The sequence below is a fragment of the Staurois parvus genome, unplaced genomic scaffold, assembly GCF_062004578.1.
Source record: "Staurois parvus isolate SC_StPar_1 unplaced genomic scaffold, SC_StPar_1.0 ptg000303l, whole genome shotgun sequence".
In the NCBI taxonomy this organism is placed as follows: domain Eukaryota; kingdom Metazoa; phylum Chordata; class Amphibia; order Anura; family Ranidae; genus Staurois; species Staurois parvus.
In genome coordinates this window covers 2,992,573-3,018,421 of record NW_028318099.1, presented here as the reverse complement: position 1 = coordinate 3,018,421, position 25,849 = coordinate 2,992,573, and the positions used below count along the sequence as shown (strand labels likewise).

Here is a 25,849-nt window from a genome sequence, read left to right as displayed (position 1 = left end):
GTAAAGGCCAATGAATGATTTAGAGATCTTGTAATTAAAGGTGTAGTTTCACCTGACCAGACTGGCAGGGATGAAATGTCATCTCCTTCCTTTCCTGTCAAGTTTCAGTATTACTTGATAATTTTGCAATCACATTTGTATTAGAAAATCTGTTTCATTCATGTTTTGGGTTTGTATATAAAAAATCACCAGCGCCAAAACCGTGAAATTATATACTAAATAAATAAATAAATGCTGCTGCTCATTAGTGTAACCACCAAAAAATAATATAAGACATCAAAACAACGCAGATATATAAATAAATATACACTCCAGTGAAAAATTAACTAAATAATAATTAATAAAAAATATATAAAAAATGAAAATTAATAAGTCCCACTCCAAATCATTAAAGTGAAAAAAAAACATTCATAAAAGTCCTTTTTCCCAAAAACTTTTTTTGAAATCAGGACTTTTATGAATGTTTTTTTATTTTTATTTTTCACTTTATTGATTTGGAGTGGGACTTATTAATTTTCATTTTGTATATATTTTTTATTAATTATTATTTATTTATTAATTTTTCAATGGAGTGTATATTTATTTATATATATGCGCTGTTTTGATGTCTTTTATAATGTTTTGGGTTTGATTTATTAAAGGCAGATAGGCTTTTCACTTTTCAAGGGATTTTTTCTCTATCTTAGTGAATGTAGTGAAAGAATGCCCAATCACATGCAAGAAAAAATAAGAAAAAAAATATTTCACTTGCATGTGATTAGATGATGAAAGTCAGCAGAGCTTCTCCTTATTTACTAAGCTAAGGGAAACTTTCCTTGCAAAGTGAACAGCCTATTTGCCTTTAGTAAATCTACCTCAGTATGCACATTCTTGAAGTGGATCTAGTTTTTAACAGTAGGATGATCTTAAATAGATGGGACAACATTTTTTGTTAAATCTTACCTATGAGCTGTCAAAATTTAGGTCACTTATTTCTTTAATAGTCATATTTCATGATTTTAAGTTGGCACATTAGGTGACGACGTCGGCAGTGTCTTTAGTCAGTTTGAATGAAGGCTTTGCTAAGGTCTTTGCCCTAATTCACTGCCACCAAGGCATTGAGCCATTTGGTCTGGTGTTGGAGCACCACAGTACTCGGTGTTTACATCTAACATCTATGTGATTTTTTTTTGTTTTTGTTTTTTACTGTTAGGAGCTATCCAGGAACTGGCTTGATAGCAGATATTTAACTTACTCAACTTTTGTTTGGAGGTCTGTATTATAGAGGATTGAGCTGGGAAGTGCTCAGAGGTCACTGTGGAGATGACATGGTAAAGAGACAAAGGTTGCGGGCATACATACGTGAGTGGCTCTTAGGAAACTCCTTCCCCGACATTTGTGTCTTGGCCTGTCCCTTGTACTTATCCATTTTGGAAGTGTAAAATCATTATTATTTTATTCTTTAATTTGTAGCAATAAACACTGCGCTAGACAGGTCAGCTATCTGCATGGCTTTACATTGCCACTTTCTTCTATTGATTGACCACCTTGAACGGTGTTGCTCTTATGACTGAGTTGTAAAGACTGGTGTATAAGACTCTAATGTTTTGTATATGGAATTCTTCCTTATGTTTTACGTTCAAAACATTTTTATTGACTTTTCAAAAATAGGTTCAACAAAAATATTGATACAGAGTAGATAAGATCATATGCTCACGTAAACAAATGTTACATAGAAAAGTGGCATAACAAGGCATTACGCAACCAAAACAGAAATGGACCAGGATGTAGAGACAAGATGTAACGAAAAAATAATACTTGAGTAAGAGGTGTTCTGGGAGGTGAAAAATGGGTATAGGATAGGACCAAAAACAAGAGTTAAAAGGCTCCGATTACTACACCTCCAGCCCAGTTTGTGATCCCCTTACTTCCAGTGAAGAATGGTAGGGGTAAAAAGGAGGCAAAGGGAGAGGAAAGTAAAGAAACAATAAGGAGGGGAGGGTTAAATGAGAGGTAAGGAGGAGAGAAAAGAAAAGGATGGTTCTCAATATCCAGGCACCTCTTGCTTCCAACCTCCTACAGAAGCAGTAACTCTGGATTAAAAGAGGGCTGCATATAGGATTCAATACACAGTTCTCATGTTTTATAAAAAGCAGCCATCTTATCATTTTGGCGGGTAGACATTTTTTTTTCAAAGACTATTGCTTGAGAGACTCTGTGCTTGATGGCGGTGAAGGGAACAGTCAGGGTTTCTTGCTCCTATTATACCTTTTTCATTTCTTTACTAAGGGGCATATTTTTAGCAATTGATTAGTTTGATGATTGCTTGTTGTCAAACAACTACTAGAGGAGAACAAAAGTAATGAGCCATGAGTCGCACACCAAGCAATTCTGTACATCAAAGAGGTGGTAACAGCCTTAGATTGGGGATGCTACCACCTCCTTGATGTACGGGATTGCTTGGTGTGCAGCTTGTGGCTCATTACTTTTGTTCTCATAGTTTGCAAGCAGTTTGGACGGACTTCTCACCCAGCCTGCACCCTGGTTGGAATGCATTGGACATGGCTGTACAAGTCGGAGCGGGGACCCGAAGCTTTCGTTAGGCTCACAGTAACTACTAGATGATCTACTGAATTTATAAAATACGTCTATCAACTTTTGTTCAACATCTGAATTTTCTATATGAATTCTCATATGAATACATGCTATGGTATGTCTACTGTTTTCAAGAGGTGAACCAATGATTGCATTATTGACTTGAGCTTGATTCCAGAGGCGATTGGCATTGCTCAGTTCCTGTGCTTTGCCACCACATACATTTAGTTGATTATCTGTTACTCTAAAATTCTTATTTGTATGCCCATCATCTTCTGTCTCTCCACCTTGTCCAGAATGCATTGTATTCATACAAAAAATACAAGGCATTTAGTGAATGGTGGTGGTGGCCCAAGACCGAGGAGATTGCACTGACTAGTACAGTGAATGTTAGCTTACCCAGTGGTCTATCAGTTATGAAATATACATACTTATATTGATTCAAGTAGTTCGCCTTTAAGTGCATCCAAAAAACAAACTTTTTTATATAAACTTTTGAATACTTTTGATATTGTACGTGCCTTTTGAAAAATTGTGAGTGCCTTCTTTCTGTACCTATTTTATATAACTGTAACTGGAGGCGATTACTTGTCATTTTTTATTGATTATTCCAGTGCATGCAGTACAGTGTGGTATACTGCTGTCACTGTCTGCACCTATTTTTCTAAAATTAAATAAATGTTTTCTGGAAAAAAACAAAACTTTAGGATTTATTTTTTAATCAAATTGGACACCTTCCAGTGGCTAAATTAGAAGACTGCAATCACAGATCTCATTTGGCATTCAGTTTGTTAGGTTGGGTAATACTTTTGCAGATGCTTCGGAAACTATTCTATATAAAATGTATATTTTCGGCAGCAGAAAAAAATGTCTGTTTAGCAGTGCCCAAATGATTAGCTGTAATATGCATGATATAACATGCACTTTAATTTCTTAGCATTGAACAAAGATTAGCCGCTGAGCAACCCAGCAGAGGAAACCCTTCACAAAGGTTCTTTTGTTGTTGAACTTTTCAACTCCCTCACAAAGCCAATATCAATACCAAATTCACACAAGGAAGTCTTTATTTGTTTTACATATCATGTACAGAACTCCGGCTCTGATGCACACTAGGTGTCTGAGCAACCTACAGTGAGACCAACAAAGCTTTGCTTCTAATAATTATGTAAAAATATTTCTGAGGACACTTGGTGTTTTAATAGTTTTTTTTGCACTCAAACCTAGATCATGAGCTGCCTCGTTGGAGCTTTTAGTGGCTCTGGTGCACAGTGTTGCCAAGAGCCTTTTAGAAAATGACGTCTGCTGGCTCCAGGCTCCCTTCAGCGCTAGCTACATAACGGAAGACCTCTTGTTTTGATCACATGATCAATGCTGAAAGGGAGGAGCAATCTGTGTGAATTTTAAACTTCTTTTTCAGCAGAAATCGCCTGACCTAGTGCCTTAGAAGTGAGCAATACTGATGGGAACTGAAGAAAAAAAATTTTTTCTCTAGGAGTAGAATTTTTGTACTTTTGTTATTTAGCCAACTCATGTACATTTATTAAGGTAGGTTTGTAACATTTTAGTGTAAATTTGCTTTAAATCCCATAAATAAGTAAAGGAATCAAGTTGTTTTTTATACAAAACCAATATACATACAGTTGTGCTCAAACGTTTGCATACTTTTGATAAACTGGTAATAGTATGTACCATTTTTAAAGAAAACATGAGTGAGCAGGCAAAACACATTTCTTTTATTTCTTATGGGATTCATATTCGACTGTAGGTCATAACAGAATGGCACAATCATAAAATAAGACATGGTTACTAGTAAACATATTAAATGACTCCTGTTCAAAAGTCTGCATACCCTTCGTTCTTAATACTGTGTATTATCCCTTTTAGCATCAATGACACTGTGCAGTCTTTTGTAATAGTTGTCTATGAGGCCCCGAGTTCTTGTAGGTGTTATAGCCACATGACCTGGAGGCATTTTGCCTAAACAAATGGGCAAAGTCTATGGTCATCTTGCATGAACAACATGTTTGGGATCTTCCCAGAGTGGCTCGGAGATATTAAGGTCAAGAGACTGATGGCCACGCCAGAACTTTCACCTTTTTCTTCTGTAACCACTGGAATGTCAACTTGCTGTTGTGCTTAAGGTCATTTTCGTGCTGGAAAGCCCAAGAGTGTCCCATGTGCAGCTTTCGTGCAGAAGAATGCAAATTGTCTGCCAGTATTTTCTGATAACATGCTGCCTTTAGATGTGCCTTTAGACCTCATACCCCCCCTCCCCCAAAACATCAGTGAGCCACCACCATTCTTCACAGTAGGGATGGTATTCTAGGCCTTGTTGACCCCTCTCCAAACATAGCGCTTATGGTTGTGACCATCAGGCTCTATTTTGGTCTCCTCATTCCAGATTACAGCGAGCCAGTAGCTGTGAGGTGTGTCAAGGTGTTGTCGGCATATTGAAACCAAGCTTTTTTGTGGCATTGGCGTAGTAAAGGCTTCTTTCTAGCAACTCGACCATGCATCTCATTTTTGTACCCCCATATTGTGCTCCTTGAAACAACCACACTGTCTTTTTCTAGAGCAGCTTGTATTTCTCCTGAGGTTACCTGTGTTTTTCTTTGTATCCCGAACAATTCTTCTGACAATTGTGGCTGCAATCTTTCTTGGTTCTTGGCTTGATATCAAGAGATCCCTGAATTTTCAACTTCTCAATAATTGATTGAACAGTCCTGACCAACATATTCAAGGCTTTTAATATCTTTTTATATCATTTTCCATCTTTTAAAGTTCCGTTACCTGGTTATGCAGGTCTATTGGCAGTCTTATCTGCTCGCCATGGCTCAGTATTTAACCTGCTCAGTGAATCCACGTGAGAGCTAATAAACCCCTTGACTATTTCAACACAAACACGAAGTGCAATTTAAAAAAAAACAAAAAAAACATAGCTGTGGGGAAATTAACCTTTCATTGTCATTTTAACCTGTGTGTGTCACCTTGTGTTTCTGTACCAAGGTCAAACATTAAAGGGTATGTAAACTTTTGATCATGTGATACTATGTGATAATAAGTGACTTCATATGATCTGTATCCTTAAATTAGACAGTTGTTTTGGTGTGATCAATCATATTTTCAATATCAATGCCACCATTTTGTAATTTCTTTCAGGGCATTGCAAACCTTTGAGTACAACTGTATCTGAATATGCCCTCGTGGCCTCCCAGAATCACCAGCAAAAATGCACTTTGCAGGGAAAGAAGGGACAGCACTCTGAGCCAGTCAGAACTCTACTGCTTTTCCAGAACTATAAGTGTAAACAGCTTAAACATTCTTAAAGTAGAACTAAAGGCAAAACTATAGTCCTAACACTGTTCCTGATTTACGGTGAGAATCCTGCTTCTCCGTAGATGCAGTACAGTGAGTGAGCATTGTAATCTTAGAATAAGAAATATGTTAGTGTCAAAATCGGCAGGTAAAAATATAGGGAAAAAAAAAGAAAACGAATGCAGCCATTATATCTGAGGGAGTGTAAGCTACAATAGATTACTTTTTTCTTCTGTTTAAATACACTTTACACCTCAACCTTAACCTGCTAGTAAACTCAACCTATGACTAACTGTAAATCTCAAACCATATTTATACTACTATAGTGATAAATACTATATAATTATGATAATAAATACCTTCAAAATTATACTACTAACATAAATATGATCATGTAAAAATGTGATATCAAAATGTATCAGCATATTGGTTCCGAAATCTGTGGCAGAATGAAATGATGAATCCCAAAGTCTAAGCAATAGCTGGTTTTCACCAGAGCTCCTGGCGGAGATAGGTTTTGCTGCCTGTTGCTACAAGGTCACAGCCTTCAGAATTGTCCCACCAAGGGGGGAGTTGGGACAAGGAAGATACGATGCAGGGACAGGAGACTAGAGCCTAGTTGGTATCAAGCAATAGGCCTTGGCATGTAGCAAGCAGAGAGTAGTCACAGTCTGGATAAGCAACAAAGGATGCAGAAATCTGGAGATGACAGAAGCATCAGGCAGTCCTGGTTAACAACAACCGGAAATAAGCATCAGTATTACAAACAGTAATTGATTTATGGACAGAACACTGGTCTTTTCAAGGGTTAGTGCTTAGATTGGTATTAAAGAGGAGCTCAAGTCTCCCACCCAACAAAAAAAAAATTATAAATATAAATTATAAAGACAAGTACAATAGCTGTTGACTTTTAATATAAGAACACTTATCTGCCCAGGGATCCAGTGCTGTCCTCACCCGTGCCTATTCTCTAGTTGGCTTTTGGTCCTGGTGCCGCATCTTAACTAGATGCTGCACTTTTTGAATGGTCCCGCAATCTTCTAGGACCTGTGATGTGTCCCTGAAGGCTGCGGGAGAAGGAGAGAGGGCCAAACTTCAAAAGTGGGAGTGGGTACCTATCAAAACCAGGTAACCACTCCCCCCCCCAAAAAAAAAGGTGCCAATTGTTAAAGAGGAAGTGGGGGAGGATGTAAACAAGGGGATTTTCCCTTTTTGGGGAAGTTCCGATTTAAACCCAAAACAAACAAATTTAATCTAACCAATGCAGCTTACCAATTTTTAGATGTGGTGGGTACACTAGTTTTCTTTTTTAGGCCTTTCCTTTATTTTCACCTGTTTTTTTTTTTTCCCCTCCAGCACTCTAGTGAATTTTCCCCACATATCTTATACTCAACATTCGGTGTAATGTGCCATCTCGTTAAACACTTATAATTTACCTCCACCTCTCTCATACTTATATTCTCGTGTATTAATCTATATATTTTCCTTTGTTTATCTTCATCTATCTCTATTCCCAAATCTCTTTCCCATTTACCTATATACATTGGTTTTGTGTAAGTGTCTAACTCAGTGAGGGTTTTATAAATTTTTGCAGTGCCTCGCCTCCCATCACCTCGTGTTTCTAACAACCTCTCAAACAGATTCCAATCCTCTCTCGATCTCAACGGTTTTGGGAGGTTTCTGACAAAGTGTTTTAATTGGTGATATTTCCATTCATCTATTTTAATAAAAAGTTCCCTTTTATCCCCTTTCAAATCCCCAAGTGTTCTCAATTCCTGTCCTTCCATTATGTCTCTCAGTTGGATATCTTCTTTTCTAATCCATTTCCCTGTACTTTCCTCCTTACCTGGAGGAAAATAATCCGTATTCCTCAGTGAAATTAATTGTGAGTTAAAATCCCATTTCATAAATTTATGCAATTTATCCCAAACTTTAAAAACATTTAATGTAAAAACACTTGTGGTATCTTTTAGCCCTCTATATTGTGCTGGTGCCCATATAATTCTATTCAAGGTAACTCCACTTAGTTCATTCTCAATCTGAACCCACCTTTTCCCCTCAAAATTATGTGTCCAATCATAAATTCTCGCTAAGACTACTGCTTTATAGTACCTCTTAATATCTGGCACTCCCAAGCCTCCTCTCTCTTTATTTCTATTTAACAAGTCATATGATATTCTAGGTTTTTTATTTTTCCATATATATTTTGTTAACATCTTTTTTATTACTTTAAAAAAGACCTCCGGAATTTTGATTGGAATCATCTGAAATTTATAGAGGATTTTTGGTACGATTATCATTTTTATCAGGTTTATACGGCCTATCCAGGATGGGTTACCTCCCTCGGATCTCCTTAGTTCCTTCTTAATCTCATTTAAGAGTGGGATATAATTTAATTTATACAGGTTTGTACATGAAGCAGAAAGTTTCACCCCCAAATACTTTATCTCTCTGTTTTTCCATATAAAGGGGAATTCTTTTTGTATTTTTTCTTTTTCACTGTTTGAAAGGTTTACATTTAAGATCTCAGTTTTGGATGGATTGATTTTCAAGTTTGATAGCTCCCCATAATCCTTTAAGCTCTTCATTAGATTTGGGAGTGTTATCCTAGGATTTCCCACATAAAACAATAGGTCATCCGCATAGGCAGCTACTTTATGTTCGACTTCCCCAATCTGCACTCCTTTTATATCTAAATTCTTCCTAATAGTTGCCAATAATGGTTCTAATGCCAATATATACAGCAATGGAGATAATGGACATCCCTGTCTAGTTCCATTTGACATTCTAATCGGTTCCGACCTCTCACCATTAACCATTACTATCGCTGAGGGCTCTCTATACAGCTTTCCTATCCACTCTCTCATTCTTACTCCTATTCCTAGAGTTTCCAGAGTATCCATCATAAAACTCCAATCTACTCTATCGAATGCCTTTTCAGCATCGATCAAAAGTACTATTACCGGGGTTTTCCCCTTCCTAGCTTTTTGGATAAGCAACAGCGTTCTTAGGCCATTATCTCTGCCCTCCCTCCCTGGGACAAAACCCACCTGGTCTCCCTGGATCCATTCTGGCATAAGATCTTTTAGTCTATTTGCTAGGACCTTTGCATATAGTTTGGTGTCTATGTTCAAGAGTGATATCGGTCTATAGCTAGAGCACTGAGAGGGATCCTTCTCCTCCTTTTGTATCAACACCACCTGGGCCTGTAAAGATTCCCATCTCACCTCCATCTCTCTTCCCAGGGCATTCATATATTTCTTCAGTTTGGGTATTAACAGGTCACTGTATTTTTTATAGTATCTCACTGTGTAGCCATCTGGGCCCGGGCTTTTCCCCGTCGAAGTATTCTTTAATGCTCTTATTATTTCTTCCTGTGTAATTTCCAAATCAAGGGAATTCAGTTGATCATAACTTAACTTCGGTAGTCCTGCATTTTTTAAATATTCCCTTCTTTTCTCTCTTCTCTCATTTCCGTTTATATTTACTGGGTCTTGGGAGGCAATATTATATAGCTTGCTGTAATATTCTTTAAACACCTCGGTGATCTCTTTAGTTGAGTAAACCATTTCCCCCTTGGAGTTTTTTATTTTCTCTATATAATTCCTATTTTTTTTTTTCCTCAAAGCTCTCATTAAATATTTTCCTGGTTTATCTCCCCATTTATATCTCTCACTTGCAACTTTATTAAAGACTCTTCTCTTCTCCTCCTCCATCAGTAGCTCTAGTTCTTCTTTCTTTTTTATCACCTTCTGTCTTATCTTTTCTGATCTTTTATTTTTATGTATCTGCTCTAACTCAGCTATTTCTTTTAACAGCCCAGTAAGTTTTTCTCTTCTTTCCCTTTTCTTTTTTGCCCCGGACGCAATCAGGATACCTCTTATATAAGCCTTATGGGACTCCCACACTGTAGCCACCGACACCTCCCCTGTCTCATTCTCTTGAAAGTATCTTTCAATCTCTTCTCTGATTTTTCGATCCACCTCCTGATCCAGGAGGAGAGCCTCGTTCAACTTCCAACCTATCCCACCTGTCAATCGTCTTCTCCACCTCATTTTCAGTGAAACAGGGGCATGATCCGAAAAAGACATCGCCTCTATCTCTACTTTATCCACCATATCTATAAGCTGATGATCTACTAATATATAATCCAATCTGGAGTACATCTCGTGTGCTTTGGAGAAGAAGGTATAATCTCTCTCTTTTCCATGAATCACTCTCCAAATATCCACCAGTTGACACTCATGGATCACCCTCTTCAGGATTCTCAGAGCTTTACCTCCCTCTCTTTGCACAGAAGATGTTGTATCCATTTGTGGGTCCATACAAAAATTCAAATCCCCTGCCACTATCAAACGTCTCTTCTTAAAGGCCATCAGTTTTCTCAGGACACCCTTCAGAAAAACTTCTGGTCTTTTATTTGGGCAGTAGATATTTACAATTGTACATTCTTGCTCTTGTAATCTACCCTTTAAGAACAGAAATCTCCCCTCAGGATCTACCTCTCTCTCGTCTATCTCCAGCCTTACATTTTTTGCAATCCCTATTGCTACTCCCTTAGCTCTCTTGATTGGGGAATCCGCATAAAACCATGTTGGGTAATTTCTAGAGTACAACTTTATATTTGACTTAATCTCTAGGTGTGTCTCCTGCAGAAATACCACCGAAGCCTCCCTATGCTGTAGCTCCTTAAATAATTTAAATCTCTTCCCAGGACAGTTCAATCCCTTTACATTATAAGTTATAAATCGGAGATCTTCCATCTATCATGTCTTACCCTTACTCTCTTTTCCTATCTCTTTCTCTTCCATTATGCAGAGTGTTACCCCTAAAAACCCCGTCCTCCCTAACCCTCCCCCCCTGAGATCTCCTCCCCCCCCAAACTTCACTCCAGAAGCATTCCTCCTCTGTAATTGTGTCCTCTAGTATCCTCTTGAAGGGATTCCTAGGGGTCTCATATAACTCATATGGCTTATCTTCTCATCACATGTCTCCTTAGATTGAAGGTGGTATACAGCACAGTATACAACACAGGTTGATAGTATAACAGAGACAGGAGTAATATGGAAGTTGGAGGGTTTAGCCGTATTGAGAAAGTGGTAATATGAAACTGTTAGACTGTAGAGCTGGTATGGTATGGTATGTAGGTAGTATAGAGGTGGGAGTAGATAGAGGAGACAGGACAATGGATAGAGGAGACAGGACGACGGTAAGCAGCTGAGAATATTATAATATATTGTGGGGGCAATATGTTATTTACCCTCCACCTCTTCACCCTCTTGCTCAGGTGCCGGGCAATCTCTCTCTCTCTCACACTCGGAGCTCCCAGAGCTCCTCCACTGCTTCCCACGTGTCAGCGCCGCTCCAATGCCTCGACCGTCTCACTGGCGTCTCCCTGGCAACCCTACTCCTCCTCCGAAGCCGCCACGAAACGCCAGAGGAAACCACGAGGCGTTCTTCTCCCGGCTCTCTCTTGAATCCAGGCTCCGACTGTCTCCCTGGCAACTCCACTCCTCCTCTGTAGGCGCCGGCGGTCGTCAGGGGAGAACCCCAGGACGTCCTCCTTCCGGCTCTCTCTCCGGCACTCTCCTGGATCTCAGCAGCCCAACCGTCCCCGGAACTCCGCGACCTCTCTCCAGCGGGTGAGTTACCGCTCACCCTCAATGCAGCTGGTCTCTCTATCGGGGCCTCATGGGGAGAATAGACGAGGGGAGGCTAACGGAGAGTGCTTGCTACACACTCTTCCGAGCCGCCATAGTCAGGCTCCACCCCCTCCCCCAATTTTAGATGTGGTGGGTACACTAGTTTTCTTTTTTAGGCCTTTCCTTTATTTTCACCTGTTGATCCTGTCAGTAAATCTACTGTTTTTCAACTTCATTTAACAGACCAAGATATATAGCAAAAATGGCAGTTAGAGTGTTAAGACAATCGATTCAACATTGACAGGGGTGCTTACAACGGTCAACGTTTATTATTTATGAAAACCTTTCAAACAGTCAAGTCCATCTAAGTCTGTTAGTGAATCTAACACTGCCCTATCTCCAGATTGACAATGCTGCTGTCCAAAGGTGTCTCCATGGATTCTGGCGTGGAGACAGCCTAAGACAGAAAGTGAGCTACTGGCTGGATCACTAGATAAAAGAGAATTCATTTTTGGTTTTGGGTTTAATGACACTTTAAATACCCTTCAGGCCAGTCTCAGCATTTTTCAGTGTGCTGCAAATATTGGAAAACTAGGACTGAACTATAAGAACAGTTCCAAGACAATCCTGGGCTGTAGAAAAGCTGGACGGAGGGTGGAAATGAGCAGTAGCTGAACATAGCAGTAACAGGAGAACTGCTTTCTTGTGACCCAACACAACAGTTCCCTCACAGTAGTGCTCATGTCATAATTTTACCGTTTCCTCTTCTCCATTAAAGAGTGACAAATTTAGCCCAGAGATTTTACAGGGGAGAAACAAAATTAGTTGCTGCAATCGTTGCTCAATTTTGTCTATTTCTAGTCACAGAGCTTGCAGTTATAACAGTTGTTCATTTTCTGTGAGTGGTAAATAAAGCTAGCATGGTGTTGGTTTGTTGCCTCTATTAGATGTTTACCCTGGAGATCACATGGCTTCTGGGATATAAACATACAGCAGATCTCTCCAAGTCCTTCTCGCTGTGTGTTTTCCTATTCCAAGACTGGAGTTGGCAAAAGAATAAAAGGATTGAAGTAACGGAGAATAAGAGCAGCTGTTTCCTAGGATACAGGAGTTACAGTCTCAGCTTTGGAAATAATTACAATACACTGATGTTTTCATTTTTATAAACCTCAGACCCAGTTAATTAGGCATAAAATTTTAAGCAGGTCTGTTATGCTACAGTAAAACAATTCTGCAATTAATAGTAGGTTTAAAAATCATGAATGTTTACTGTGTTCATATTTACCTTTCAGAAGAAATGTTGAGATGGTCTATACCATCCTTTCTCAACCTTTTTGTCCCAGAGGAATCCTTGAAATAATTTTAAACATCTGCTAAAACCAATTCTTCAGCGGTCAGTGCGAAAAATGCTGTCTATGTTGGTGGTTAATAGAAAGCATGGCACTTTACAGACAGCTAAAAAAAGGTAATTTGATGTCATGCAGCTGACCAAGTTGTGTTGGTTCCATACCTGTGTAGACACCATCAAATAGGAGGTCAGTCAGTCACAGTTCAAGAAACCCCTAGCGATTGCCAAAGGAATCCTGGCTGAGAATAGCTGATCTATGTCTTCTGTAAAGATAAGATTATACTGGTTTAGACCAGCCATTTTCAACCAGGGTTCCTCCAGAGGTGGCTTGGGGTTCCTTAAGCTGTGGCTAACTGACAGTCTGTCTGATAGTGCCTGCATAGTTCCAGGTCCAACATCCCTGGGCAGAGCCACTGGCATGACTGCAAAGGTGGCATTCTGACCACCATTGTATGTGGGGCATTCTTTAAGCTGACCACCACTAGAGATGAGCTTGGGTTCTGTTCAAATCCATTTTCAGCCACACCTGGAAAAAGTCAGTGCCAGACCAATCGGCTACGGTCAGGGCATTCCCAACTTTGCAACAGTATATATACAAAAGCGTGGGTATGCTCATGACATCATTGACCTAATATGGTGACTTAGGTAAGCCCACCACCAAAGGTGGGTTGTAATAGGAGAATAGGTTGAGCATAGACCAGCCATTCTCAACCAGGGTTCCTCCTGAGGTGGCTAGGGGTTCCCCACTGGGAAGAGTCAGTGACATGAATGAATAGGGTGGCATTCTGACCACAAGTGTAAGGGAGGGCATTATTCCTGCTGACCACGACTAGCGATTACCTTTTTTTCTGTCCAAATCCATGTTCAGACGCACTTTTTCAGTGCCAGACAATTTGGCTATGACCAGGGCATTCCCTACTCTGCAAATGCATGTACACAAAGGGTCAGAGATGCTCATGACACCCTTGACCTAATATGGCGACATAGCCAAGCCCACCACCAATGTAAGAGGCATTTTCCTAATTACTCACAATGGACTAAATCTTAGCAGGGGTTCCCTGAGACCTGAAAAGTAGTTAAAGAGTTTCCCTGGGGAAAAAGGCTGAGAAAGGTTGTATAAACAAAAGATATACATTACACGGCAGTAAATCAGGCAGTTGAAACACATTTAAACTTATGACATGGGTTACTTGTCAAAATGTGTATCCTTTTAATGGACATGCTCTAGGGATCCATCAACCCCTTACTGTGCTAAGTGACTGTCTAGGAAACTTACTGAATTCTACAGACATATGTCACTACCCAGCCTCCTGCCTGCACTGTGACTGAGGAATATTAGTCAATCATATTGATGACTTTCAAGCTGAACACTCTCTCTCCCACACATTGGCTTAAAGTGCATCTTCACTTCTATTGAGAAAAAACCCCTTTGCATGATCTATGTACATGGGAAGGATTTAAAGTGGTTGAAACCCCTTACATATACCCAGATAAGTGACCTTTCCTCAGGTGATACACAGAGATGAACAAATCCTTCTCCATAAGTTGTACCTGTTTATTATCCTCAGACCTGTCTTATATCCAGTCTTCTAAAACACACAATTTACATAGCATCTCTCAGCTCTGAGAGGCAAGGGGTGGGGGTCTAAAGTCACACATTGCAGAGCTCAGTGAGGAGAGATCTGAGAGCTGATTGGAAGGAAGGGACACCCCCACTCCTCACAGTACACAGGGAACATGCACAGCTGAGGCTATCAATCACAGGCTGCGCGCTAGGGCTCTCAGATTAAATACCTGTCCAGTCAAGTTTTTTTCACATTTGGCTATATTGTAAAGGTTTGACTTCTGTATTTTCCATGTTAACTTAATAAAAATAGATTAAATATAGTACCATTCATCAAGCTGTTTCTCTAATGTGGTTTAATGACTGTGTAAAGAGGTCTATTATACAAATTCTGTTTATTTTATTTTCAATTGATTCTTGTTTTTTAGTGAATTTTGTATGCTATATCCTCTTGACTGGCCATTTCTGCTACAAGAAGCATGACATTTTGAACAGGTGCTCTTTAAATGAAGATCACAAGTCCTTTTCAGTGGGCACACTGAATAAAAATATGGAAGCTATGGGTGCAAATGTGAATTTTGTGTTAAGGATGTTTAATTTAATTGAATTTGTAGGCTGCTTCCAGAATGCAGCTATCACACACGTAATTAGGGGCATGGTTAATAAATCATCTTTCCAATTAGATTTAATGCTGTCCTGCCTGGCAATGTAAACCTTATTACTGAAATAATGCCTCACCAGGGCCTTTTAACAATATAATTTTCTCACCATAACAGGTCATTTGTCAGCCTTCATTCGGATGAATGATACACTTTCAGCTTGTAGCTACGGTTACAGCCTAACAGGTCACTCTTGTCTTTTAGCAGATATTTTATAATGTGTCATGGATTTATGTGACTGCTTGCTTTAGGTTATAGCACATTATAATGTATATGGTTAAAGGGGAACTATAGATTGTAAGCTCCACGAGCAAGGCCCTCCTATTACTTCTGTACTGAAATGTATTGTAATTGTACTGTCTCCCTTATATTGTAAAGCGCTGCGCAAACGGTTGGCGCTATATAAATCCTGTATCATAATAATAATAATAATGTATTTGACCAATTACAGTTTGAGTGGTTATAAAGTGATCTTTGATATTTTTTTTTATTACCCACCTTTTGCAATTAATTATTTAATATGGGGTACTTCCATGATCATTAGATTACAGCACATTCTGGGCTTTCTAATAAGAAAGTCAAGCACTACCTTTTGTTACATGGAAGTAAAAGAGAGATACAAGTATGTACTTCCACAGACTCATTCTGACGCAAATGTATGCAAACCTAAACAGGAGATCATATGGACTTTTTTCACAGCATAGCAGTAAGTGACATAAGAAACCCCAGTGACAACCTGCTGACTGTAGATGGTAAATAGTTATTTTTATGCAACACTTCATATTTACTAGAGTTTAGTTGCATCACTAATTCCTTCCATAGCAGTATTTTCAATAGCAAATTATAAGAGTTGCTCTATTACATGTGCCAAGATACAAACTGAAAAAAATAAATACAAAAAATATAATCCTGTGTGAGTGAAAAGAGGGACAATGTGATAAAGTGACTAGAAGAACTCAAGTGAAAAAAAACTGTCCAAAGAAAAAAGTGTTTGCATAAACAGCTAGTCCACATTGAAATGGATGTTAAAGTCCCCTTTAAGAGGAGCACTCCATTCTCATCTCCCTCTACTCTGCAGACACCAGTGTCCCCCAACACCACAGTGAAGGCAGGATGCCGACTTACCAAATGTACTGATCCCCTTATTCAGAGTGATCAGTAAATGCTGAATTTGCTCAACCACATTGGCAAAACCCCACTCCAATCCAAATGCTATTGTCCCGCATGGCTCATCAGATGGAAGGTAGATGTAAAATAGGCCGATCTTTTAATGTAAAGATAAAGAAATAAATATCTCTCATTTATGAGTGCATTTATTAAGCCAGAAAATGCACTTACAAACATCAATAGGCATATGCATATCATCATATTCACCAGATTGGCATGGATAACATCAGCAAACTGTAAACCTGTATGTGATGACATCGCGGCGGAGGCTCCTCTGGCACATTTCTGCATAAGCAGACATCTTCCGGGTTTATACCTAGCACCGTTTTTGTGCGGTTTCCATTTTATAAAAGTATTTTCACTATGAAGCTGAGATCAAAAAACATGGGGACATGACCTTAAACTAGTAAGAGGAAAGTTCAAAACTAAGTTTTTCTGTTTTTTTGCTGAAAGAGTATTTGATTCTTGAAACAGACTTCCAAAAGAGGTAGTGAAAGTGAAAGAGAGTGCTACACCCTTAGGGTTCTCCTACTGGTAGTGTCATTTTAAAGTGTTGATGTAAATGATCTGGAGTTTCTGAGTGCGGAAAGCCACACCACGTTTTTCATTGCATGGGGGTGCTATTAAGCGCTAATGGCACCCCTGCACATTTTTTTAAAGCACCGCGTTTTGTGTGCGGGTTTACTATCAGTCCCACACCTGCACAAATCTGAACCTTACTGTTGAGTGGCTGAGACTTGGTTGGCACAAGATGTCTCTCTTTCTTTCTTTTTCAATTACGTTTTGTAATGTATCCTTTATTGATTGGATTTGGGCTTCTGACTAAAATAACAGTAGCATGAAGACTTTTTTTTTTTTATTAATAGCTGCCAGCTTTGTTTTTTTTTTTTTTTGAAAGCTGAATATTGGCTTTCTTTGTACTTCTATCCCAGAATCTGGTTGATGTTTCCGATGCCGAGTTCCAGGATGCTGGCATGCATCACACTGTTTCTACTCAGAGAAAGCTCAACAGCTTACGCTGCTATGTCAGGGGGCCTAAGAGCTCATATCTTAAAGTTTCTAACAATAGCTGCTGAAAAGGGTTTATGGGTCTCTAAAATTGGATGAAGACCTGACATGACCTCACACTAGCTTCAATGATTGATACCTGAGCCGTTCTGGTTGTTTTGTTTTCTGCTGCCAAATTTTCAGGAAACAGACTTGCCTTTTCTGACAGAAGTAGAGCCTGTGCAACCTGTAAGAACAGAGCCCCTTCTGCTAATTCAAACAGGATGACTGTAATTGCGGGTGGTTTTATATCAGTGGCCATTGTTTGCTAAATCTGACAATATGTGGTTCATGCGTGCCAGTGTATTGCCAATGGTTTAAAATAAAACTGTAACGGTTTGGGATGTTTTATTTACTTGTTTTTTTTAACACGTTTTCTTTCTTTTTTTTGTGTAATAAAACCAACAGCATAAAAAACATCAATAAATGCTGGATTACATTCTGTTCATATTCACTCATTCATATTCTGTATTCTGCAAACAATTGGTTGATTCTGCTGTTCTCTATCTCCCCTTTTGATCATGTCCCCAATGCAGTTGGGGATTTTGCAGAGCAGTGGTGGCAGCTACTGCACATGCTCAGTTTTCAGCGAGTTCTATGCTGAGCATTTCTTTCCTATCACACCTGAGCAGCACATGTGACTATAGAGTCACACATGTGGGCATACACACAGTACTAAATGACAGCCCACTTCTCCCTCTTCTTCCATGCCCACTAACCAGCTAAACACAATGGAGGTGGGATAATACATCTTGATTGATATAGACTTCACCTTCCTGTTATTCTATAACACAGGTTGGAGGGACGTGACAGCGCCTGTGTTTGGCAGAAATCATATTATTGCCAAAAATAATAAATATTTGTTATTTGCATGATGATTTGAAATGGCTTATTGAAGTTAGTAATTTATTTTTACTCTGCATCCCAAAGGCTGTTTTTTTTCCTTTTGAACATGTGACCATCATCAGAGGACTAGAAGCTCCTCCTGCTTATATTTCCCTGCAGACAGGCTAGGGAAAGGCTGGGTCATGTGCAGCTGTATATCAATTAGGTACTTCTATTTTTTTTCTTTTTTATATTAAAATAATTACTGTGCCATGATCATCCTCATACAGAAAGAGAAGGGACAATGTAAATTAAACAGTGTGTGTTTAGTATCACTTTAATACAAATAAACAATACAGAATGCAATCTTGACAAAGGATTCCCAGAGTGCTAAGTATTTTCTAAAGAGAGACCACTCCAAAAAGGGTTTCATTTAGGACACTTTGAAGCTGATTTACTAAAGGAAGAGAGAACATTCACTTGGAAGTTTTTTTATTTACCAACATGTTTTGGATTGTGGGAGAAAATGAACCTCACATAAGCATGCAGACCATTGTACACTTTCAAACGGGAAAAGGAGTTATTCAAAAGAATATGGTAGTTGTTTCCCATAATAACCGAGTTTTATTTTCACAGAGAATAAAATATGATTGGTCACTGTTGGTGACCACCTCTGTGTCTTTTTGACTAGCTACAGTTGCAAGAAAAAGTATGTGAACCCCTTGGGATTATGTGGAGTTTTGCATGAATTGGGCATAAAATGTGCTCTGAACGTCATCTAAGTCACAACAATAGAAGAACACAGTCTGCTGAACATAATACTACACAAACATTAGATGTTGCCATGGTTTAATTGCACATAACATGTAAACATTCACAGTGCAGGGAGGAAAAAGTATGTGAGGCCCTAGCTTAATGACTTCTCCCAGAGCTAATTGGAGCCAGGAGTGAGCCAACCTTGACTCCAATCAGTGTGATGATATTGGATGTGTTGCTGACAGCTGTCCTGCCCTTAAAAAACACACACCTGTTTTGGGTTTACTGGTTTCAAGAAGCACTGTCTGACGTGAATCATGCCTCGCAGAAAAGAGCTCTCAGAAGACCTACGATCAAGAATTGTTGACTTGCATGAAGCTGGAAAGGGTTACAAAAGTATCTCCAAAAGCCTTGATGTTCATGTGTCCACGGTAAGACAGACTATCTACAAATGGAGAAAGTTTAGCACTGTTGCTACTCTCCCTAGGCGTGGTCGTCCTGTAAAAATGACTGCAAGAGCACAGCGCAGAATGCTGCATGAGGTAAAGAAGAATCCCAGAGTGTCAGCTAAAGACCTACAGAAATCTCTGGCACATGCTAACATTTTTGTTGACACATCTACAATAAAGAAAACATTAAACAAGAATGGAGTACATGGGAGGACACCACGGAGGAAGCCATTGCCGTCCAAAAAGAATATTGCAGCACGTTTGAAGTTTGCAAAAGAGCACCTGGATGTTCCACAGCACTACTGGCAAAATATACTGTGGACAGATGAAACCAAGATTGAGTTGTTTGGGAAGAACACACAACACTATGTGTGGAGAAAAAAGGCACAGCACACCAACATCAAAACCTCATCCCCACTGTGAAACATGGCGGAGGGAGCATCATGGTTTGGGGCTGCTTTGCTGCCTCAGGGCCTGGACGGATTGTTGTCATTGATGGGAAAATTAATTCCAGAGTTTATCAAGACATTTTGCAGGAAAACGTACGACCATCTGTCCGCCAATTGAAGCTCCGCAGAGGATGGGTGATGCAACAGGACAATGACCCAAAGCATACAAGTAATTCAACAAAACAATGGCTGCAACAGCACAGAATACGCCTTCTGGAGTGGCCCAGTCAGAGTCCTGACCTCAACCCGATTGAAATGCTGTGGCATGACCTTAAGGGAGCAATTCACACCAGACATCCCAAGAATATTGCTACACTGAAACAGTTTTGTGAAGAGGAGTGGTCCAAAATGACTCCAGATCATTGTGCAGGTCTGATCTGCAACTACAGGAAACGTTTGGTTGAGGTTATTGCTGCCAAAGGAGGGTCAACCAGTTATTAAGTCCAAAGGTTCACATACTTTTTCCTCCCTGCACTGTGAATGTTTACATGTTATGTGCAATTAAACCATGGCAACATCTAATGTTTGTGTAGTATTATGTTCAGCAGACTGTGTTCTTCTATTGTTGTGACTTAGATGATGTTCAGAGCACATTTTATGCCCAATTCATGCAAAACGCCACGTAATCCCAAGGGGTTCACATACTTTTTCTTGCAACTGTATATAGGATGAAAACAAACTGGTATAATTGAGCAGCAACTTAACTTTTGTTCCTTTTCTTGTTTCTCCAGTTTTTAAAACTAGGCAAAATGATTGTTAATAAGGTCCAATATATAGAATGCACCAGGATTTAAAGGAGTTTCTATCTGCAAGTTTCATCGTTCCTACTGGAGTAGTAAATTCAACAAGTGTTCTAGTTGTTATACCTATAGCACACCATGTCTGAGAACTGCATGTCTGCTATATTGGCTCCCATATGTTATTCACTTGCAGTTGGTCTCTTGTGCGTTAAGACATCTCAGTGGATCTCAATTAATTGACAAATTTCCACATTTAAATGATGATACATTGCCTGATCCTTGTTGAGTTCCTTGGTGAACAGCTAATTAGATTTTACATTCCCTAATGGAGACTTCTCTGAGCTGAGAAGCATTCACAGAGGAATCCTGTATTAGCACATCTTTGCAAACAGGTTACTGCATACGGGTCTCTGTTGGTAAAAGTGACCTTAAATTGGTGCTTAACCACTTGCCCTCCAGAGGATTTACCCCCTTCCTGACCAGGCCATTTTTTGTGATAGGGCTGGGCATTACTTTAATTGACAATTGCACAGTCAAGCAACGCTGCACCCAAATTAAATTGATGTCCTCCCACAAATTGAGCTTTCTTTCGGTGGTATTTGATCGCCTCTGCGGTTTTTATTTTTTGCGCTATAAACAAATAAAGACTGACAATTTTGAAAAAATAAACAAACAATATTTTTTACTTTTTGCTGTAAAACACATCCAGTAAAAAAGTTTTGTTATAAATTTAGGCCAAAATGTATTCTGCTAAATGTCTTTTGCTATAAAAAAATCCCAATACATGTAAATTAATTGGTTTACGTGAAAGTTATAGCGTCTACAAAAGGCGGTATATATACTGGAATTTTTTTTTAAAATGCTAGTAATGGCGGCAATCAGCAACTTATAGCGAGACTGCAACGGGCTTTCTGACACTGGGTGGGGGGACTGACTAACTGCCACTGACATCTCCAGTGACACTAATACAGTGAACAGTGATAATAAAAAGTCTGACACTTGGGAGGAAGGGGTTAACATCTGGGGCGATCAAAGGGTTAACTGTATGCTGTGATTTACTAAGGGTGCTGTGTGTGTTTTACTAAGGAAACAAGCTGCTTTGTATTGCTCTGCTGTGCAGAACAATACAAAGCGGCCTGTTCGAGCTGACGGGAGAGATGTGTTGTTTACACACAGACCTCTCCCCTTTCACTGTTCCTCTGCGATCACCAGGTGCCGGCGGGGTATCTCCAGCCGGGACCCAGTGATTGACAGCTGTAGCCACCAATGGTGGTGCAGGCAGGGCGGAGCACGCCCCCTACCCATAAATGCGAAATCACGTATATTTACGTCATTTTGCGCAGCCCTGCCGCCCTGTAGCAGTGCTTCTGGTCGTCGGGAAGCGGTTAAACTATTTGTATACTCGTGCCTGAATATAATTATATAGAATGTTTATACCAGGTGTAGAACCATGGCTTCACTATGAGTATGTCTTGTTGCCTATGGTAACCAGTCAACTTGCAACTGTCATTCCTGCTGTTCATGTCTAAAAATGAAATAAGTCCTCTGATTGATTGCTGAGGACATGAGAAACTTAGTTAATTATTCATATATCTGGCAATAAATTACTTGTTTGAAGTTATCCTACAACATATGTTTTCTTGGCCTTCTTATGTCAGTATACTCATGGGTCAGCTTTGCCATTTGACCCACATACCTTAGGACAGGGTTTCTCAACCAGGGTTGCTCCAGAGGTTCCTTGAACAATGAGCAATATCCACCTCGCAGATAGGTTCCCGCTGACACCATTGATATTTTTAGCTATCTATAAGGGGATAATTCTTAATGACCACAAGTGTAAGGAACATTCTTCCCACTGACCATCACATGAATGTATCATGAGCTGTAGATACAGTAATTTTTAGCAGGGGTTCCCCAAGACCAAAAAGTCATTTCAAGGGTTCCTCTGTGTTGGCAAGGTTGAGAAAGTCGGCCTAAGGACCTCACTAAAGATCCATTATCTCCTGCGCTCAAAGACTCAGATCAAACGGGCATTAGTAACAAACAGTGTGTTCATCCGTTGGTGATCAGAGGTTGTGCAGCTCTATCATGAAGCTGGGTGTCAGGGATCCCCGCCGCGATGTGCTTGGCGCAGACGCAGTGCACCACCCTGTGTCAGAATGCGGGCACTGAGACCTGGCCGTCCGCATCGAGGGAGTTCGCGCATGCGCAGTAGGGACCGCGGGCGCGCGCGTGGCACCAATGGCAGCGCAGGGCGGGATATTTAAATGGCCCTGAGCTGTCATTCAGTGCCTTCTGGTCTTTCCTTGTATCCTGTATCTGCGAACCTGTTCTAAGTAAGTTGCTGACCCGGATTGTACCTGACCTTGTTGCCTTCTCCTGCCCAGACCCTTGCTTTGCCTGACCTCTCTCCTGAATGCCCCCGTTTGGATCTGACCTTCTGTTGCGGACCTGGCGTGTGACCCGACTACTCTGTGCCCGCTGCCTTGTACTGCTCCGTCCCCACTGTTACCGACCCGGCCTATTTGACCTTGCACTTGCTCAGCCATCCATCCCGACGGGATCACCCGACCTCCTCACATCAGGCTCTTCCCTGTGGGAGCCCCTGGCGAATACCGCTACCACTGACAGGCGTGCTCAGTAGCCACGACCTGGTCTCGGGGTACTTCAAGTCCATCCCCACCATCAGGGGCTCTGGTGAACACGTACCCTGGGGCTTAGATTCCGTGCGCTGGAGACGTCTGGCCAGTGGAGTGCTAGTGGTACCGCCAGGTGGTCCCTTACACTGGGGAAGCTTGATAAAACTGTAGAAGAGGATGAAAGAAAGAGAGCACAAACCTTGCGCATTACCTCAATAAATAGTGACTCATTTTATTTAATTTAGGAAATATACTCGCAAAGGTGACGGTAAAACAGGCATAAGTAAACCATATCCACACAGGGTTACAGGTAAATCTAAAGGGGGGGGGATAAAAGCTAAAGCGTTTCGAAGGGTGCCCCCTTCTTCATCAGAGCTGGGTTGAGCAGATAGAAACTTCAGTATGACAGAGTTCCCATAGCAAGGAGACATTCAGCCACTGAGTGTCAGTATTACAGCAGTTCAGCCTGTTTAGTGAACATGGTTTACTTATGCCTGTTTTACCGTCACCTTTATGAGTATATTTCCTAAATTAAATAAAATTAGTCACTATTTATTGAGGTAATGCGCAAGGTTTGTGCGCTCTTTCTTTCATCCTCTTCTTAGGACCTCACTACCAGAGCATAAATCTGGGACCAGCAAGACCCTCCATTTTCCCTTTTAGTCCTTGCTACAGCATTCTGTGACTTGCTAGAGATCCATGGCAATTGGTGTCCCTCTTCTGTCTTTCCCACACAGGCTGTGCCTCTCCTGTGCTGGAAGGTTTATGTGTTGGAGGTAAAGCCTTCTGATTCCCTTCCATTCTCAAGACTCACTCTGTGGGAGTCTCTTCCTCCTATGGTAGATGCCTCTTTTACAAATCATAAAAGGAGCCATCCAAAGTATAACTGATGAGAAGTCAGGGCTAATAAGGCAAGAGCAAGAGGCAGCAGTCCTTTTGGTCCTTTCAAAGTCCATTCAAGGAAGTAAGATCTGTATGCAGGGAAAGACGTTGTTCAGGTCCCAGTGGCAAGGAACCAAGGATCCTTTCTTCAAATAGGCAAGCAGAAACCATCATCTCAGTGCACCAAAAGTTCAGAGAAGTCATTCTGTGATGCTTCTAATCCAGAAACCTCTGGTCAGTGGTGGATTTTCCCTTTTGTCAGGGTCTGGATGGACAGAATTTCAGATCAGCTGATTGCTGATATAATGTGAAGAGGAACCAGGTTGCTAGAACATCTTCCAAAGATATATTGGTAGAGACCCTGTCACCAACTTACAGCACTGCAAATAAAAGCACAGAAAAATTAAGCATTTTAAATGATTACTTGAATTGTTTTGCTTTTTCATAATTTTTTTTATTCACTTGTAATGAGCCTTTAAGCAGCTCCTCCACTCTTCCCCTTTGCATCCTTGCATACTCCTTTTCATGTAGCCATTGGGGAAAGAGTGTCAAACTGGTGGCCCTCCAGCTGTTGCAAAACTACAATTCCCATCATGCTTCTACCTTTCAGAGTCATGCTTGTAACTGTCAATCTTGCAATGCCTCATGGGACTTGTAGTTTGACAACAGCTGGAGGGCCTCTAGTTTGACACCTGTGCTATAGGGTGTCGCATGTGTGTCTGCTCTGAATCTGCTAGTGCTGCTTACAGCACATTCAAGATCGTAACACCCAGCATCAGTCTTTGGGCTTTTAGATGTTTGCACATGGGGGTCTTTTTATAGGTAAATGCATGTAAAAAATAGTTTAAATGCATGCATAATCCATTTGTTGAAATGATTGGTTTGGCAACAGGGTCTGTTTAAAAGATAACTAAAGGCAAAACTTTTTTGTAGTTTTGGATAGGGTGGCGAGGAATTAGAACACCTGTCAGTTTTTATTGCAGTCTGTGCCCCTGTTAGGAAGATTCACCCTCTCTATTTGTCCTCTATTATCATTGACAGTGAAAGTAAAAGAAATTCCCAAATTTGGGGTTGTCCCCAGAAAAGTAATAGTGAAGAAATCTTCCAATAGGGACACTAGTTCTGGTGACCTTGGGGGGCCCCAAGGAATTCCTTCAATTTGCAGGGATTTCCTCTCACTTTCTGATTGCCTATGGGACAGGAAATGAGAAAAAATCTTTGCAATAGGACACAGATGCTGGAATAAAATCTGGATTTGGTACCGGTTTTTAGATTGTCGTACAGGAGCTTTTAATTGCACTTTAAATACCACAACTTTTCTGTAAAGGTCAACAAGTTTCTGTGACCTATATAAAAAAATGTATTAAAGGCCTCCGAGGAAGTACATTGACATGGCAGTCCAAGCAGTCAATTGATGTACGTCAGACATCCTTCAAATGAAGTCTAAAGAGCCCAAAGCAGATTATTGTCTTGCATTGTTTGCTGTGCACTTGTTTTGTAGAAACAAACATGTATCTGTTCCTTCTGTGCAGGCCCATCAGTGTTCATGTCATGGGGACAAAAAGAATGCAGCAGCTGTGAAGAGGAGGAGGAGGAGGGGGCGTTCAGTGAAGTTCATAGCGGAATCCGCGCTGTCACCTGGGACCTTAAGCATCAAAGGCAACACAGGTGTGTTAGTATCCTCAGGTAAGGCTCAGTCTCGCTCCTTCATTACATGACTCATTTAATATATACCTTATGACACCTAACAAGTCATGCATGCAGACACAATCCTACTGCATACATAGCACATT

General features: G+C 40.3%; 1 protein-coding gene across 5 annotated transcripts in view; it reads left to right on the top strand.

Moving 5' to 3' along the window:
- SGMS1 (sphingomyelin synthase 1) overlaps positions 1-25,849 on the top strand; it is a 395,851-nt gene that overhangs the window by 66,197 nt on the left and 303,805 nt on the right. For 3 of the 5 annotated variants that reach the window (XM_089683135.1, XM_089683132.1, XM_089683133.1), the window contains exon 3: positions 25,589-25,742. The gene's annotated coding sequence lies outside the window, so the exon portion shown is untranslated. The remainder of the gene's footprint in view (positions 1-25,588; positions 25,743-25,849) is intronic. The other 2 variants (XM_089683136.1, XM_089683134.1) reach the window with 1 other exon arrangement.